The sequence below is a fragment of the Uloborus diversus genome, chromosome 1 (genome assembly GCF_026930045.1).
Source record: "Uloborus diversus isolate 005 chromosome 1, Udiv.v.3.1, whole genome shotgun sequence".
Taxonomy (NCBI): Eukaryota; Metazoa; Arthropoda; class Arachnida; order Araneae; family Uloboridae; genus Uloborus; species Uloborus diversus.
In genome coordinates this window covers 85,529,412-85,540,726 of record NC_072731.1, presented here as the reverse complement: position 1 = coordinate 85,540,726, position 11,315 = coordinate 85,529,412, and the positions used below count along the sequence as shown (strand labels likewise).

The 11,315-nt window shown below is 38.3% G+C and overlaps 1 protein-coding gene across 1 annotated transcript in view; it reads left to right on the top strand.

Moving 5' to 3' along the window:
- The first annotated feature begins 3,102 nt into the window (after window positions 1-3,102).
- LOC129230874 (DDB1- and CUL4-associated factor 13-like) overlaps window positions 3,103-11,315 on the top strand; it is a 130,239-nt gene continuing 122,026 nt past the window's right edge. The window contains exon 1 of the mRNA XM_054865204.1: window positions 3,103-3,143. The gene's annotated coding sequence lies outside the window, so the exon portion shown is untranslated. The remainder of the gene's footprint in view (window positions 3,144-11,315) is intronic.

The window sequence follows — 11,315 nt, the reverse complement described above, 5'->3', positions numbered from 1 at the left end:
ATGCATAATTTGTTTTCTCAGTATTTTGTCTTTTTCTAAATGCTGTGTTAAATTAGGAACATGAATGCATGCCTAAAAATCATTATTTGAACCACATTAAGTGTAGTTGACATCGATAGTCAGTTAATTCTTCCTGTTGCACATGTTGACACATTTACAAATTTTTTAGCATTTAGAGTCTTACCTCTTTAATGGTTTCATAAACTGCTTATATGATTACATATCATAAACCTCTTCAATGAAATATATTACTTACTTTATAAATGCAGTGAGTGATTTCAATTTCAGGTATCGAAAATGTGATAACATCCCTTCTTTAGAAAATGCTTTAAAAAAAAAATCCTACCCAAAAGAAACTAGACAATCACAATCTGACACTTTTTTGTTTATTTTGGGGAAAAAAAGTAATTTTATTTTTTATCCATTACTTATAATTGGCATCTTATTAGTTTAAATAATGTTTTGTTATTATGTTTGCAGAATAGTGAAAAAACAAAGAAGTTATACGAACAAAAATTTTAATCTTATCGCTATCAATATTCTGCACGTATAATATCATAAAAAGTATGCAAGTATGCAATCAAAGTTTAGTTGCCGTGTGCCTTTTGACAAGAATTTCAATATTTTGTCTGATTTGATGGTACCGAATGGAATTTTTTTTTTTTTTGTATCATTAACCAAACTAGTATTGCTTGCTTGATCTTTCAAATTGTCATCGGTACTTAACTGTAGATTTTCCTCTTTGGTACAATGTGGCACTGAGCAATGACAGCCTTCACCAATTGGGGTGAAAGTTGATACCGGCTTTGATCAAGACAGTCAAAGGCTGTAAAGGTGATAGAACCATCTTGCCTGAAGCTAGTACTGCCTTTGACAGTCTTCAAGTTAGGTGGTCAAAGACGGTACCAGCTTCAAGCTGAAGGCAGTACCGGCTAGCAGCAAGACGGCTGAAGGCGGTACCGGCTAGCAGCAAGACGGCTGAAGGCGGTACCGGCTAGCAGCAAGACGGCTGAAGGCGGTACCGGCTAGCAGCAAGACGGCTGAAGGCGGTACCGGCTTGCAGCAAGACGGCTGAAGGCGGTACCGGCTTGCAGCAAGACGGCTGAAGGCGGTACCGGCTTGCAGCAAGAAGGCTGAAGGCGGTACCGGCTTTTTTCTAAGGTGGCAGAAGCCGGTCATTTTTACTAGGGTTGACGGCGACAGCATGAAATCAATATCATCTTGACGGCGTCAACATGTATGCAATGTTGTTATTGTAAGGTAATATCAATATTGATATTTTAAGATGAATGCAATGTTGCATACGTGTTGTTATTGTAATATTGCTTTTTAATCTTTATGCAAGCTTTATGCAGTATGAAACACGTCAATATTGACGCCGTCAGTATAATATCAAGATCTGTCAAGGTTGATGCAAGAAATTTTGCTAGTAGGGAAGATATTGAGTCACTGCTCCTGTGCTCTGTGGGGCTCGTAAGAATTTGAGCGACCAGTGTCAGGCAGGTACCACGGTACTTAGAAATTTCTCACAGTCACACCACCATGCTCAGTTTTTAGAATGAAGCTAATCATTCCCTGCCCATTAAGGACATGTCAGGATAATAAAAAGAGCAGCTCTAAAGCATTTGACCTTATTTATTATTTAAATTTTTAACACCGAGCGTACATTTTAAGCACAGGGATGTTTTTAATATCGTCAGCCTCTGTGAGTCCCGTCCCTTATGCATTTGCCTCCTCTGCCCCCCTTGTCGTCGGCCCTGCCAATGAATGATGAAGTAAAAATATTTACGAAAAATGTCATGTTATTTAACAAAAAAAATAATGTTTAATAACAAATAATTTTATTAAAATAAAATATTAACTAAGTAAGCAAACATTTAAGCAGTAAGTGACGCCTCTAAACCAGTGCAAAAGAATTTACCATAAGCTATTCAATAAATAAAAATTAAAAACTTACTTTTCTAAAAGGAACCTAAAAAAATGTATTTAAAATAATTATGAACAAATCGCAGTAACAATGATTACTTCTGAATTGATTACTTTATTGACAAATAATTAAATGGATTAATAATAACCTACCATAAATAACAGTGGCTGTGAGAAATTTCCAAGTACTTTGGTACCTGCCTGACACTGGTCGCTCAAATTCTCACGAGCACCACAGAGCACAGGAGCAGTGACTCAATATCTTCCCACCCATCTTTTCCCCTTTTTATTATTTTTTTTTATAAAACTAGAAACTGAGACAGATGAAGGTGAAATTACAAATTAAATGAAAAGGATTATATTATTTCCTGAGATAAAATGTATTTCTTAGATCATTAAATGGTAGTATTTTTTACAGATTTTCTCACGACATTTTTATCGTTAAAAAACTTTATGAACTAACCAAAATCTTCAACATTGTTCAGAGAAAACCAATAAATTAAAACATCAACCAACATAAGAGAAGCACACTCAGTTCGTATTTCAGTTACCATTCTAAAGAATATAAAAAAAATCAAGTCAACGAAACTCATTTTGAAACAGCATGTATTATCTATCACGTTAAAATCTGTTCTGCGTCTCTTTCAATGTGAGTTTATTGCGAATATTTACAGCGAGCAGAATTTTCCAAACATAACAACAATACAGACTTAAATTAAGATTCAGAAGAAACCCTACGAAAACGGAAATATTTCACAACACAAAAAACAGAAAATCGTGAAATTAAAACGAACTAAAACTTTAAACAACAATATTTCGAATTGCAATTTCTACCTCACAATTTAAAGGGGCGACTTTTTCTTGTTGCCGGCAGAGAGAAAATATCTCGTAGACTGTTCTTTTCAATCAACTGATTTATTTATGGGCAGTCGGAGGCTGGAAGGGTAGGAGGTTTTCTGCTTAGCTGCTTCGGCTTTGTTCTCGGACTTTGCTTGTTGGTTTTCTTGCTTGGCTTTTCGTCGTTGTGTAATTGGTCTTTGCGGTGTTCTTTGGGGTTTTCGGTGTCTGTTGGACTTGTTATGGTTTTGCTTCGTAGCTCGGAAGAAAATGGCGGCGTATTGTGATGTCGGCAAGGCATTACCCGTTTGAGGGCAGTGTGGTTTGTAGTTGTTTTCTGTTTTTGTGGTGGCTGGAGTTGGCTTGTTCAGCGGTTTAAGGTAAGTCCCTTTGTTTTTTTGCATGTTTTTGTGGGTTTTTTGTTTCGGGGGGTGAGTGGTCTGCTCGTGGTTGCCATGGGGTCCATGGAATGCGAGGAAGGACTGAAAGTGGACTATGTTGGTGACGAGTTTGCTATTACTAGGGTGGCTAGCATTCAGCAGAAATGCCAATACGCAGCGGAGAATGGTACTACTACGTTCCCCGTTTTCTTTACGTCCGTCGGTCAGAAAAATTTACCACGAAATAAACCTAAAATTCTGAAGGACGACCTATTAAAACAGGTTGAAGATAGGGAAGGTACCTGGAAATAGAATCAAATTCACTCGCAACAACCAACTGATAGTGGAGACAAATAAACTAGACTGTGCTATTAAATTGGCAAATATTGTTCAATTGGCAGGCATTGAAGTCGAGAGTACAGTGCACATGGAAAATTATACCTCCAAATTCTTATCAAGAAACATATCAACGGAAATTCCATTAACCGAACTGGTAGAGGAATTGGAAGAGGCCAATTACATAAAAGTTGCAGAGGCAAGAAGATTTTGTGCAAAGGGTAGTCAAGGGAAATCACCCACTGAATCTATTCTAATCAACATATTTGGGAAAAATATACCTAAAACCATTGTTGTTTGGCTCACGAGTCAAAAAATCAATCCTTTCTACGATCGTCCTAGACAATGTCTTTCTTGTAAGACATTCAACCATGCCACGAAGAATTGCAAAGAGGTAGCTAAGTGCATGAACTGTGGTCAGAATCACTCGGAAGAGCCTTGTATGAATCCTCCCCATTGTGCCAATTGTGACAATGACCACCCGGCTATTTACAATCAATGTCCCGCTAGAATCAAGGAAGAAAGCATATTACGGTATAAGGCGCAGGAACAACTTACATTGGCTGAAGCTAGAAGAAGGTTTCGAGCTAATCAAATGACTAGTTATGCTACAATCACCAAAAATGGCCCGTCTAACAACATCACGAGAGAGGACCTAAATGATGCAATTCAGCAACTTATCCTTGTTTGTGAGAAAAAAATAGCTGAAGCTCAACAAGATACTATCACTGCTATGAAAAAGATTTTCGAGAGCTCTCTTGAGAAGATTCATAAAAGCATATTGGATAATGTTACTCACACCATCGCCAAATCGATGGAACACTTCGGTAATAAGTTGGATTTTAAGTTTGGTTCGGATTCCGAACATAAAGGTAAAAAAGCAAAAATTAAAGGAAATTTTTTGATGGCACCCCCTCTGGGGACTTCACATAGCTTTCTCGGCATTCCCGGGGATGTGGGCAATCGGTAGGCCTGTGGTGTACCAGGGCCTTTGTGGGTTTGTTTTTCGTTGCGGGTTTTCTTTCTCCTATGTCCTTTTCTTGTGTTCAGTGGAACGCGAAGAGCGTCTTAAACAAAGGCACCTGGTTTTAGAACTCTTTTTTTTTCTAATGCCTCAGTCCTGGCTATTCAAGAGACTTTTTTAAAAATCGGAGGGAGCTTTGCTCTTCCCTGCAAGAACATTTATCGTTTAGATCGTCCTCACCGCCCGGGTGGCGGCATTTTATTTGCCATTAACAATAAAATTCCTTACAAAAGTATCGATATGAATTTACCTCCATCTGACATTGAAGCTATTGGCATAAAATTTTTTTTGAAGAATAGTAAGACTTTACAGATGTTCAACCTTTATTCGCCCAAAGGGAAAAAAGACTCTAATTGGCTCGACAATTTTCAAAAATTTTTGATCCCTCCATTTATTATCTTTGGAGACTTTAATATCCACCATAATGCTTTGGGTAGCAATCAAAACTCCTCTGATGCCGACAAAGTCTTAAATTGGATTACTGATAACAATATTTGCCTGCTTAACACACATATACCGACACACTATTCCCACGGTAGTACTGGGTCTCTTCTAGATTTAACTTTATGCTCTGCCGATATCTTTTCTGACATGTATATAAACATACACTCTGATCTGTTAGATAGTGACCATCATCCCATCCAACTGTTTATAAATTTTAACACGGACCAAGTCCAAACCTACACTTATACATGCTGGCAAACTTTTCTTAGTAGTATTAAGGAGAACCCCCAATGCGTCGACTCATCAGGCACTTTCCTGATTCAAAAAGTTATATCTGATGCTATTAACAAAAGTAAAAAAAATAACCAAAAGAAAGTACACGGGAACCCACCTTGGTGGAATGCTGAATGTAGTTATTATCTAGGCCAAAAACGCAAAGCCTTGAGGATAGCTAAAAAAACGCTTTCTAGAGAAAAGTGGATGGTTTATAAAAAAATGGCTGCCAAACTGCGTCAGATTTGTTGGAGCAGTAAAAGAGCGTACTGGGGCAAGACTTGCGATGCAGCGGTAAAAAGCAATAATATCTTTAAGATTTTAAAGTCTCTGGTCAACCGATCGTCCGACAACATTAAGTCAAACTTTATCCTTAATTCTGGAAACATATCACTCTATACTCCGGTGGCTCAAGCTAATGCTTTCGCCATATCTCTTCAAAAACCCAAAGTTAAGATGGGGATTCCATTTGACCTCAGTGGCCCTTCAGTCGATAATTTTGATGAGCCGTTCTCCCTTGAAGAGCTCCAAAACGCGATTAACGAAGCTCGGAATACCGCCCCTGGACCCGATGGTATACCTAGCAAGGCTCTGAAGCTTCTTGACTATAACCATCTTCGTACACTTCTGCAGGAAATTAATCTTAGCTGGAGTTCTGGTAATAACCCAGACAACTGGAAAAAGTCTACGATCATCCCTTTGTTTAAGAAAGGGAAAGACCGGAATGATTTAGCATCATATAGACCCATTTCTCTCACCTCTACTATCGCAAAAATGATGGAACGTATGATTTTGGCGAGAATGATGAAATCTGTTGTCAATTTCTCAAATTTTCCTAATAACCAGTGTGGTTTTCTCCCCTTTAGAGGGTGTGACATTATTCAAGCTCAAATACACCACCAAATTTGTGAAGCTCGATCCCTCAGAAAATTTTTCATTCTTATTGCCCTCGATTTAAAAGCAGTATACGACTTAGTCTGGATCGACGGACTAATATTCAAGATGTTGAGAATGGGAATTAGCAATAACGCAGCTTTATGGATCAATAATTTTCTTTCTGACAGAAAGTTCAACGTCAAATGGAGAGATGTTCTATCTGTGGAAAAAACTCACTTTAGAAGTGTCCCTCAGGGCGCTGTTCTCAGTCCTTTATTATTCCAAATTTATATCCAGGATTTGAAAGACAGTGTCCCTACTAATGTTAATTTTATTACCTTTGCCGATGATATCTTTCTGTACTGTTCCGGGTCAGACTTAGACCTAGTCATAAGTCGATTGCAGGATGCCCTTTCTCACATCCAAAATTGGTGTAACACATGGCAGATGAAAATTGTTCCAAGCAAATGTGAGGCTATAAACTTTTCGAACAAGAAACTGAAACCAAGTATCAACTTTAAAATTGACGGCATTGATATCCCATGGGGTGATAAAATAAAAATTTTGGGTCTTAATTTTTCAAAAAATCTTACATTTCATGATCATTTTAAACATATAGCGCAAAAAACCTCCAAGTATATCAATGTTTTCAAATTCATTTCTTCCAGGAAATGGGGAGCCAGGTCTGCCCACTTACTTAGGATCGGGAATATGTGCATACGTAGCAGGTGTGACTATGGATGTCACGTTTTTGTTTCATCTTCTAAATCTAGTAGGAAAATCATTGATACGGTCTTCCACTCCTACCTCCGGGTCGCTACAGGACTGCTTTCTTTTACTCCCATACCTATTTTACTCAAGGAAGCTGGTGAAATGCCACTGCAATTGCGACACAATATGCTGGCGAATATCTTTTACATCCGTCAGATTAGTTTGAAAGAGGAGTCGCCCATTGGAAAATTTTTAGCTTCCTTCACCATGGAATCCCGTCCGGCTAGAAAACATCAACACCCCCTGGCGATTTCATGCTCCAATCTCCTTAGAAATCTCAATATTTTCCCACGTCAAATCATTCCTTTGAATAAGCCGGTTGGCGCAGGAATTAAATGTAAAATTCATATCAATTACCTTCCTTTTCAGAATAAAGATTTACCTCCAGACGCAATAAAAAGCCTATTTCTGGAATGTAAGAACCATCTCTTTTCTAACTGCAACATAATTGCCACCGACGCTTCAAAAAAAGGTGACTCAGTCGCCATTGGGATTGTAAACTTTAATTCTGGTGAAGAACTTATGGGCAGAGTCCCTTCTATAAATTCTGTGTTTACTGCTGAAGGCCTAGCCATTTGGTTGGCCGTCATTAGACTCTGCAAAAACAATGTTAGGAACATCATTCTATCGGATAGTCTATCTGTGCTTACCTCACTGGTAGCAGTTCATGTTAAATCTCCCTGGATATCGCTTATGATAAGGAAAGCTATTGAAAACAGAGCCGGATCGGTGTCGGACATCTGGCTCATCTGGACACCAGCTCATGTTGGGATTACTGAAAACGAGAGAGCTGATGACTTGGCTAATCTTGGGCATTCCTTGAACCTAATCCTTCATTGGGTTTCGTGCAGTGATATCATTCAGACTATTAAGAAAAACACTTGGAAAGAGTGTAATTCAACTTGGGAGAACTCAAAATATGCTGCCAACTTTGACCATCTTTCCTCTATCACGAAAGATAATAGATTAATCACCAAAAGCAGGTATTGGGATGTGCTATTCTCAAAACTTAGGACAAGGACTTTAATGACGTACGATAACCTCTACAAAATAAATAAGTCTCACTCGCCAATGTGCCCCTCCTGCAATGTAAGGGACTCTGCAGATCATTTTCTACTATCCTGTCAGGCTTTCGAGAATCATAGAGAGGTGCTCAGGAAAGCCGTTGGGTGTATCCCTCTCTCCTTCAGCTCTGTGTTGTCGCTTGAGGGTTGTGCCTTTCGTCGTGTTCGTGCTGTTTGCAGGTTCCTTGGTCTCTGTGGTCGGTTTTAACTTTCCTTGTGTTGGGTATTTTGATCTTGTTGTTTCCATAACAGTGGAGTAATGGAGGTAAAGCCGAAGTAGCGAAGCAGAACCCTCAATAAACATTTGAAAGAAAGAAAGAAAGAAAGGGGCGGCTCTGTTTACATTTTACTCGGATTTGCTTTAATGTATCCAGGTTACCATGCTGTTTAATCGAACGCGCTCATTTTTACTTTCTTCTATATCTAATATATAGAAGAAAGTATTGGATTCGTGCAAATTTTCGAATTTCGAATTTTGACGGATTCGAACGTTTTGAGGTGTGCTGAGTCCATTTCGACTATTTTTGGAAGATGTCTGTCTGTCTGTGTGTGTGTGTCACGTCTGTGTGTGTCCAGTTTTTTGTGGCCGCTCTACAGCAAAAACTACCGCATGAAATCGAACGAAATTTGCTACACATATGTGCCGCTATGTGAACTTGTGCCCATTGGTTTTTGGCGCGAATTCCTCCAAAGGGGGTGGAAAAATGGGACGTTTTGTGAGTTACGAGTGCTTGCTATTCCTCAGGAAGTAACTGGCGGAATCAAACAAAATTTGGTTCATATGTTGGTATTAACAGGAACAGGTGCTGATTCAATTTTGGTGTCAATAACTCAAACGGGGGTTGAGCTATAGAACGTTTTTTGTCGTCAATTGTGACTGCTGTATCTCAAGAAATAATGAACGGAATGAAAGAAAAATTTATCGGCAAGTAGCCCTTAGTGCGTATAAGAGCTGATTTTATTTTGGTGTCAACAGCTAAAAAGGAGGAAGCGCAATAACCCGTTCTTTTTTTCCATTGTGAGTGCCCTATCTCAAGAAGTAATGCTACGTTCTGGTTGAAATTTGGAATATATGTGAATCCATATGTAAACAGGCTTTGGTTCAATTTTGACGCCAATCGCTCCAAGAGGTGTTGATTCTTTTTTTTTTTTTTGGAATAAAAATAGCTTTATTAATGCAACAATAAGAAAGATAAATCGTAATAGATTGTCGTCTGCGTATTTCTCGTGATTTTAATTGTATGGAAATGATCGGAAATATTTTCTCAATGATTTAAAATTTTTAACTGTTGCCATCTTATGTTTGTTAACAAGTGAAATATTTGTAATTAATTCAAGCAAGACTTTTAAAATAACTTTCAATTTTCGCTCTTTGCTTTGCTTTTGCAATAATTCAGACATTGGGATGGTCGTCAAGTTTTTGCATATGTAATTTTGTTTTTTTTTTTTTTTTTTTTGGAATATTGCTTTCTCATCATGCATGGGGAGGGATCAGATAAAAAAAGAAAAATATAGAAGAAAGTTTCGTGACGGCCACAACATACTAGTTATTTCTTGTTTCGCCAATGTACTGTAATTGATTTTGTTCGATGATAGTAACCGGTCGACCAATGAGTAACCGGTTGCTAACCGCTGCGTTCTATCGTCTACCGGTTACCATATTAATTTATTGATTAGTTGATTGCAGCACTTGATCATTAGATGTCACGTGATCGATTGGTTGAACCCGTCGAACGCAAGCATTCCTTGTGTTCGACGCACCGGTCTACCGGTTACTAACCGCAGCGTTCTATGATCAATCGGTTACCGCATCGGTTACCATTTTAAGCAGTTGATTGGTTGATTTGAGCACGCGATCATTAGCTGTCACATGATTAATTAACCGATAGCTACCCCTCATGCTCGTCGAACGTAAGCATTGAGAGAGTTTCAAAATTCGCCGGCGGGAACATTGGGCGCCGAGCATTTTGGACGCCGGAAACATTGGGCGCCGAGCATTTTGGGCCCCGGGAATATTGGGCACAATATGCTCGGTGCCCAAAGCTCCCGGCGCCCAAAATGCTCGGCGCCCAAAATGCTCGGCGCCCAAAGTTCCCGGCGCCCAAAATGTTCGACGCCCAAAATTCCCGGCGCCCAAAATACTCGGCGCCCAAAGTTCCAGGCGCCCAATTTACGGCGCTCAATCTGCGGCGCCCAATCTTCCTAGACCGTTTTTTATCCCCTTAAAATGTCCGCACTATCTCTTAAGTCCTTAGATATTATAGAGGCAAAATCGGCGCCCTTCAACTCGGCTTTCCCGCGCCCTTTTGACCACCCAGTTCGGCCCTGACTGCCGGATTCTACTAATTACTTCCAGTTAACTAGAGCATTACTAATTTTAACCTTTTGAAGTTAAAATTAAGGACCTTGAAGAAATTAGGTACTTTTCCAAGGAACAAACTGAAAACCTGTTGGAATCATCAGGACAAAAAGTTAAAAAATCACAACAAAATATTTTTTATAAATTCGCAACTCCAACGAACTATAGGGGGCACTGCAGTCACTGTCTAATGGCGGAATTAAAACTAAAACAAACGCATGTGGTAACGAAGAAAATGCTAAAAGTGTTGTGATTTTTGTTGTTATGTATGATTTTTTCGCTTTATTCATTTGAAAAGATTTTTCAAAGTATTTTGGTTATTCTGACCCATATAGAAAGAGATTAGAAACCAAAAAGTATTACGAAAGTAAAAAATTAATGCAGAACACACAGTAAGTTGTTCTGCAGCAGCCATTTTCACGATGTTGAATTCGGAATTCATAAATTTTTGGTTCGCTTCGAACGGCATTTTCATTTTGTACCGTTTTTTCTATACATTAGTACATATTAAGTTCAGTTTCGTGACATTTCCGGCATTTGTTGACATTTTTGTCACATAGTGCACATACGTGGCAGACTGTCAAGAGTAACGTTTAACACTAGATAATTTATTTCTATGACTATATGATTGGATATCTAAAGAAATCATGCATTTAATTCATTCGTCATGGAAATGATTTACCTAATATGCGAAATCTTGTCAAGATACATTATTCTTTCACACAATTTTAAAACCATAACCCTATAAACAAATTTTTGGCGAACTTTTATTTTTTATTGTTCAAATTCTTAACGTTCTTTCTGGATTTTTCAATCTGTTCTGCAGAACAGATTGAATCGCAGCGATAAATATTTTCAAGAAAATTTATTTGCATACTTTCTATTTCAGTAGGATACTGTAGTAACAAAGGTTATTTAAATCATTTATGTGGAATTAGGTTAAGGAAAAGTGTCCAGTCAATGTTGTTAAGTTCGTTTTTTTTTTTCATCGAATTGAAAAACTGATATTTATTCAAATTCACTCA